Source organism: Bos taurus, chromosome 12 (genome assembly GCF_002263795.3).
Source record: "Bos taurus isolate L1 Dominette 01449 registration number 42190680 breed Hereford chromosome 12, ARS-UCD2.0, whole genome shotgun sequence".
NCBI classification, from domain to species: Eukaryota; Metazoa; Chordata; class Mammalia; order Artiodactyla; family Bovidae; genus Bos; species Bos taurus.
In genome coordinates, this window is record NC_037339.1 from 15,495,159 (window position 1) to 15,501,394 (window position 6,236).

A 6,236-nucleotide genomic window follows, 5' to 3' on the forward strand; every position below is an offset into this window, starting at 1 on the left:
TTCCAGCAACAGGATCTTTTGGAATGGTTTTATGTTCTAATTTGTTCCTGCTTACATCCCATTTCCCTACTTTGATTTTCACTCTGTCCTGATTCCCTCACTTTGTATTTTGAGGATTTTTTCTCATGTGTATTTTAGTTGATGTACTGCCATACACCCCTCTGTAAGCCACATCGAACCTCTTTTGAAACGAGGCAGGACACTAACAGTAAACGCTTAGGGTTAGAGTTCATGGCATTTTAAATCTCCTAAAAATGTATTTTAAAATCTTGAGAATGTGTTAGAAACCATCCCCATGGTTGATGAGATGACAACCTATTGCCACATATGCAAACAGCTACTAGAAGCGACAGAATTCAGTAGGTCACAGAGGCGGTACAAGCGAGTAGGGATCAGGAGGAGAGGCCCATTGCTGTCTTTATGGGAAAGGCGCAGCCCCACTAGTCCTTGAAGTATGGGTGGTCTATCATTGAAAAGGTAGGAAGGGGGACTCTCCTGGAGCTCCACTGGTTAAGACTTCACCTTCCAATTCAGGGGTTGAGGGTTCAATCCCTGGTCCGGGAGCTAAGAACCCGCATGCCTGGTGGCCAAAAATCCAAAACATAAAACAGAAGCAATATTGTAACAAACTCAATAAAGACTTTAAAAATAATCCATATTTAAACAAATAGAAGAGGTAGGAATGGTGGGTTTGTTTAGATGTACATGTGCAGTGTTTATACATATATGAAATTTGAATACTCAAACATATACATACATATGGTGGCAGAAAAACCATGGCTGGAATACAGTTTCCTAGCCTTTTTGGCATTCTCATTCACTTTAAAACCAGTTGAGCTGTGATTACGTCATTTTGTTCTTTCAGCCGCTGCTATATCTGGATTTTATCTCCCTTTGTAAAGTATTCCAGATTTACCCTGGTTATCCAGTAACCAGTAGAAATGTTAAATGGGCACCTAAATGAATTCTAACTTCCTCTTAGAGGAAAAAGTGTCTCTAATTCTAATTTTATGGCAAATTTAAGTAGAAAACACTGATTGGCTAATGGCTTGAAGACAAATTGAAAACTTCATATTATCAATTCTAAAGTGAAAGAAAGTGAAAGTCACTCAGTTGTGTAGTCCATGGAACTCTCCAGGCAGGAATACTGAAGTGGGTAGCCTTTCCCTTCTCCAGGAGATCTTCCCACCCCAAGGATTGAACCCAGGTCTCCCACATTGCAGGCGGATTCTTTACCAGCTGAGCCACGAGGAAATGATCAATTCTAGAGATTATTTTTGTTGTATTTTTTTCTATTTTTTATTTTTTGTGGGTTCTTTTGGTTGGTTGGTTGGTATTGGAATGGAGATAGGTTTTTGCTTCTTTTTTCTTTACATTTTATTTATTTTTTGTTTTATCTTTAGGGCATGCATCTTTTTTAGAAAACATTTCTGATATTGGGGTGCATTTTATGGTATGTCATGGTATTGGCAGTATTTTTTTTTTCTTAATGATATGTAAAATAATGATGCTTTTCATGACTGATAATGAAAACCAGTATTAATTCAAAGTAAAAAATGGACAAGGAAATGGCAACCCACTCTAGTATTCTTGCCTGGCAAGTTCCATGGACAAAGGAGCCTGGTGGGCTACAGTCTATGGGGTCACAAAGAGTCGGACATGACTCTGATACTGAGCACGAAAACGGAGATAACTGTGGGTAAACTACCCAGGGCTGGTAGGCTGAAGGAAGACCATCCCTCACTGAATGGAAAGTAGAGGGGGCCAGACTTACAGAAGGAAATTAATCCCTTCAACTTCCACTTCTGGGCTTCACACTCAGACTCCCACCACGTCAAAGACTGTGCCCAGCCCAGGAACTGGGGCCACGCTGCTAACGCTTTCTCTGCCTCTATAAACATTCTCCCCTACCAGGCTACCTTGGCTTGGGTCTGAAGAAATCCCTTCCCCTTTCCTTCAGCAAGACAAAGATCAACATTTTAAAAAGTAACGTGCAGAGGTTACAACAACTAGCTCCCAATAGGGGTTCTGTGCCTGGTTGGGGAGCTAAGATCTTGCAGAGGGCACAGCTCGGCCTGAAAAACAAAAAAGTAACTTAACCAGAAAACAAAGGAAAAACAAATACAAAGAAAACACTGCAAGGTAGGAACATGAATTTCCAAACTGACTTTACAACTTCCTTAGCCTCAGGGACAATAGGTAGACCTTTGTTTTGGTAAAGCTAATAGAGTTTGCTGGCACCTGCCCGCTGTCAGGGAGGGAAGTGTGCAGAGCAGGCTGTGGGCTAAGGTGGCTTTGGGTTGGCACCCGAACGGGCGCACTGGCATTCTGGTCCCCGCCCAAACCACGTGAGGCCCCCCGCAGGGCCTGTTGCCGCAGGCGTGGGTCAAGGTGCCTGTGTGTGCACTAAGTCACTTCAACCGCGTCCAACTCTGCGACCCTAAGGACTATAATCCGCCAGGTTCCTCTGTCCATGGGATTCTCCAGACAAGAATACTGGAGTGGGCTGCCATGCCCTCCTCCAAGGGATCTTCCCGACGCAGGGATCGAACCCACATCTCTTACATCCCTGCTGCCTTTGTTCCTGAGGCCCTGGAGGAGTCGTCAGCTCCCCTGCTAGCCCCCTAGATACCTCCCTGGCTCCCAGCTTACCCCCTCCAATCACCCTCCTCCCTGCAGGATGTGCTCTCGAAAGGCCCCTTTTCACCCACCGCCGCTTCTCCTGTGTCTCACTCACTGGCCTGAACAAACGTGCCATCGCCGTGTCTCCCGTGGGCGCGGCTGTGTTTCCTCACTGGCTCTTGTCAACCAGAAGTGAGGATGACCTTACTGGTACTCACGTGGCCCGTGGTGGCTGCTCCCTCCCCTGGAATATCTTGGGGCAGGCTGGACTCCAGAGGGGGTTAGCACATGCCTCCCGGGGCAGGAAGTGTGTTCCAGTGGAAAGAAAATGGGCTTCGGAGCCAGCCAGGTGTCCTTTCAGATCCTGGCTCAGCCACTTACTAGTCACCTGACCCACGAAGCCTGTCCGAACTGGAGTCTCCTCCCCTGTCATGTAGGATGTAACTTTTCAGGTGTTGTAAGGCATGAGTTGCATCAAGCAGGTGAAAGCATCTACTTAACACCCAATTGGATGGCCATGCTATTATCAAAACACTGAAAATATGTTGGTAGAGATGCAGAGAAATTAGAACTCCTGTGCATTGCTGGGTAGAACATACAGTACGGCAGCCTCCGTAGAAGTCAGTATGGTGGCTTCTCAAAAAAAAAAAAATGAAGCACGGAATCACCATATAATTCAGCGATTCTATTTCTAGATGTATATCCAAAAGAATTGAAAGCAGGGACTTGAACAGACAGTTGTATATCAGTGTCCACTGAAGCATTATTCAGAGTAGCTAAAAAGTAGAAACAGCTCCCGTGCCCGTGGACAGATGGACAGATAAACAAACTGCGGTCTATAGATACAATGGGATATTATTTAGTTTCCAGAAGGAAGGACATTCTGATACACAGTAGATACAACACGGATGAAACTTGAAACCCTTATACCAAGGGAAGTAAGCCAATCACAAAAGGACAAGCTACACGATTCCACAGTTTTTTTTTAAAGGAACTTGGCAAATTCATAGAGACAGAACAGAGGTTACCGGGTGCCAGGCGTAAGAGGGAATGAGCAGGTATTGTTTAGTGAGTATGGAGTTTCAATTTGGGATGATGAAAAAGTTTTAAAGATAGACGGGGTTGGGGACCTCCCTGGTGGTCCAGTGGTTAAGACTCCAAGCTTCCAATGCAAGGGGCTAAGTTTCAATCACTAATTGGAGAATTAAGATTCTTGAATGCCTCATGGCATGTCCAAAAAAAAAAAAAAAAGAGGGGGTTGATGGTCGCACAACAATGTGAATGTCCTTAATGCCACGGTATTGTACACTTTAAAGTGGTTAAAATGGTCAGTTTTATGTTTTGCATAATTTCACACATACCCAACTACACAGTGCCTAAAGTTGTTCTGTGCATTTATCAAATGGTAGTTCCTCCCTGTTTTTGTAAGTGAATCCCTGTATCTTGGGATCACCCACTGTTTTGTTACTTTGATGAGCATACAGATGGAGCATCAGCCAAAGGCGCTTCAGTAAAACTCAACTGTAAAGTGGCAGACCCTGAGGGGTCTTGAGTCCTGTACTTCTTCATGTCTTTCTCCTTTCAGCTCAGTTCAGTTACTCAGTCGTATCAGACTCTTTGCGACCCCGTGAACCGCAGTACTCCAGGCCTTCCTGTCCATCACCAACTCCAGGAGTTTACCCAAACTCATGTCCATTGAGTCGGTGATGCCATCCAACCGTCTCATCCTCTGTCGTCCCCTTCTCCGCCTGCCTTCAATCTTTCCCAGCATCAGGATCTTTTCAAATGAGTCAGCTCTTCACATCAGGTGGCCAAAGTATTGGAGTTTCAGCTTCAACATCAGTCCTTCCAATGAACACCCAGGACTGATCTCCTTTAGGATGGACTGGCTGAATCTCCTTGCAGTCCAAGGGACTCTCAAGAGTTTTATCCAACACCCACAGTTCAAAAGCATCAATTCTTTGGTGGTCAGCTTTCTTTATAGTCCAACTCTCACATCCATACATGACCAATGGAAAAACCATAGCCTTGTTCATTGGAAGGACTGATGCTGAAGTTGAAACTCCAATACTTTGGCCACCTGATGTGAAGAACTGACTCACTGGAAAAGACCCTGATGCTGGGAAAGATTGAAGGCAAGAGGAGAAGGGGATGACAGAGGATGAGATAGTTGGATGGCATCACCAACTCAATGGGCACGAGTTTGGGTAAACTCCCGGAGTTGGTGATGGACAGGAAGGCCTGGTGTACTGTGGTTCACGGGGTCGCAAAGAGTCGGATACAACTGAGCAACTGAACTGAACCGAAACTGACTAGACAGACCTCTGTTGGCAAAGTAATATCTCTGCTTTTGAATATGCCATCTAGGTTGGTCATAACTTTCCTTCCAAGGAGTAAGCATCTTTTAATTTCATGGCTGCAGTCACCATCTGCAGTGATTTTGGAGCCCAAGTAAATAAACTCTCTCACTGTTTCCACTGTTTCTCCATCTATTTCCCATGAAGTGATGGGACTGGCTGCCATGATCTTTGTTTTCTGAAAGTTGAGCTTTAAGCCAACTTTTCCCCTCTCCTCTTTCACTTTCATCAAGAGGCTCTTTAGTTCTTCTTCACTTTCTGCCATAAGGGTGGTGTCATCTGCATATCTGAGGTTATTGGTATTTCTCCTGGCAATCTTGATGCCAGCTTGTGCTCCAATCCAGCCCAGCGTTTCTCATGAGGTACTCTGCATATAAGTTAAATAAGCACGGTGACAGGGTGACTTTCTCCCTTTAAGTTACATCTAAAGATCCCAAGTACAGCCAAATAAATAAATAAACAAATAAATATTAAAAGGAAGAAGAAGAAGAAGCATCCTTTTCTTTCCAAGCAACCTGCTTTAGGCTTTAGGAATCAAGGATGTTGTTGCAGCCAATCCTATTAGCTAAATACTTCTTCCAGAGCCTCTGTAATCTCAGAGTTAATAAGCTAAGAGCATTGAAGGGGAATTCCATCTAAGTGCTAGTTAACTTATATGCAGAGTACATCATGAGAAACGCTGGACTGGAAGAAACACAAGCTGGAGTCAAGATTGCCGGGAGAAATATCAATAACCTCAGATATGCAGATGACACCACCCTTATGGCAGAAAGTGAAGAGGAACTCAAAAGCCTCTTGATTAAAGTGAAAGTGGAGAGTGAAAAAGTTGGCTTAAAGCTCAACATTCAGAAAACGAAGATCATGGCATCTGGTCCTATCACTTCATGGGAAATAGATGGGGAAACAGTGGAAACAGTGAGAGAGTTTATTTACTTGGGCTCCACAATCACTGTAGATGGTGACTGCAGCCATGAAATTAAAAGACAATTATTCCTTGGAAGGAAAGTTATGACCAACCTAGATAGCATATTCAAAAGCAGAGACATTACTTTGCCAACAAAGGTTCATCTAGTCAAGGCTATGGTTTTTCCAGTGGTCATGTATGGATGTGAGAGTTGGACTGTGAGGAAGGCTGAGCGCCAAAGAATTGATGCTTTTGAACTGTAGTGTTGGAGGAGACTCTTGAGAGTCCCTTGGACTGCAAGGAGATCCAACCAGTCCATTCTGAAGGAAATCAGCCCTGGGATTTCTTTGGAG